Raw genomic sequence first — 1,817 nt, 5'->3', positions numbered from 1 at the left:
TGTGGATTGTTCATGATTTGTCTTGACAGATGTTAACTGATATTATATAACAAATTCAAGGTAGAAAGCTATCTAAGAGAAAAACAAGCCAAGAGATATATTTACAATAAAAGCACAATAAGCAAACACAAGGGAAAAAAAAAAAACCTTCCTATTCTTTTTCTTTTCTTAGGTTCCAGACAGTGGAATAATTAGACTGTCATCTCAAGTAAAAATGCTGAAAAGCAAGTGTTAAGTTTGAAAAGGGTAATTTCTTTGAACTTTAGAAGCAGACTTTTATAGCAGTGAGCTTTTGTATACTTTTAAGAGTCATTATAGGCATAAGAACAATGGAGAAAGCCTTCTCTCCAAGACTCTAGCCCTTTCTGAGCTAATCAAGCCTCCAAGAGAGAATGCAAACTGTTTGGTAGATGGAAACAAATTTCTTCTTCTTGGACAGGCAAGAGGGAGTTAAGAGAAGCAATGCCTCCTTCTGCAGACATCAACCCTGGCAGCAGGAGCTGGAGCTCCTGATAGAAGACAAGGGGCACATGTTCCAACAGCAATGGCCCTGTGGCTTCGTTTCTTCCTTCCTTCAAGAAGAAGGTGGTGGGAAGGTTAGAATTCAGAGAAGAATGGCGGTGCTTCCTCAGTGAGAAACAGACATGCAAAATAATCACAGATGGACATGTATGGAGCTGGCTGGTTCTGCCAGTCACATGACTGATCCTGACAGCAAGACCCTGAGATTCCTATAAGAAGTGCAGCTATGGACAGGAGATTCGCCAGAGAATCTGCTCTCCTTGGTAACGTTAAACTAGTTTTGAAATTTCTTTTCTTTACGGAGAGTCATGTGGAATTGGAGCAATCTTGGGGAGAAGTTTAGAAAGGAGAGGACTCTTAAGTCTCTCTTGGACAGTGCCCTTCCAGGGGGTAGGTCTAGGGCATTGACATACAACAGCAAATGCATTTAAGACCTTTTGAAAGGATAGCCGTGCAGTGGAAATGGGGTTACTGAATTGAACTGTCTTAGAACAAAGGGATTACACCTCCCTACCTTCTTGGATGATATTCCAGTAAAGACCTGCTCTCAAAGGAAAAATACTCTTGGACATCAAATAGACCACTCAGGCACGCGGAAGCTATGGGTTTGGAGTCAGCTAAAGCGTAACTGTAGTACATCTGTCACGGAGAATGCCACACTTGGGAGCACTTTAGACTTAGAGCAAGAAAAGTCATGTCTCTCAAGGGAACGCCTTCCCAAATTAAAGCAGTGCATCAGCATTGTGAGATCCATTGAGCAGGTAAAGACAAAGCTGCTTCACAGCCTGCTAGGAATAAGAGCCCTGATTAAAGGTCACGCCAGGCTTCAGGTTCTGGTTCCTTCTGCCATTCTTCCTTTACTACTTATCTCCATGAACTTGTCTACAATTATTTGTTGCCTTCCTCCCTTCCCTTCCTTCCATTCCCTTTACCTTCCTCCCTTCCTTCCTCCCATCCTCTTTTCCCCCCTTCTCTTTTAAGATGTGCTGCACTCCTAATGCAGTGTTACTGACTCAGTAGCCACACTGTTTCCTTCTAGTGGGGATGGCTGTCTGTTGTGCCATCCGCATTCTCACCTGGTCCCTTTTGGGACACCTGCCACACCTTTGTGAGATGCCTGCACTTACTAATTGGCCCACACAGAGCCCAAACCTGTGGTCATGGCCTAATTATTAGCATCCTGTTCTAACTGAGTCAACTAGCTGAGAAATGCTCTTCTTCATTTGCAAAGTATAATCACTAATTAGGTAACTTTGAGAGTTTATGGGGCAGTTATTTAGGAAAAATTCTAATAC

Source organism: Lipotes vexillifer, unplaced genomic scaffold, assembly GCF_000442215.2.
Source record: "Lipotes vexillifer unplaced genomic scaffold, Lipotes_vexillifer_v1.1 scaffold713, whole genome shotgun sequence".
Taxonomy (NCBI): domain Eukaryota; kingdom Metazoa; phylum Chordata; class Mammalia; order Artiodactyla; family Lipotidae; genus Lipotes; species Lipotes vexillifer.
This window is presented reverse-complemented; position numbering follows the sequence as displayed.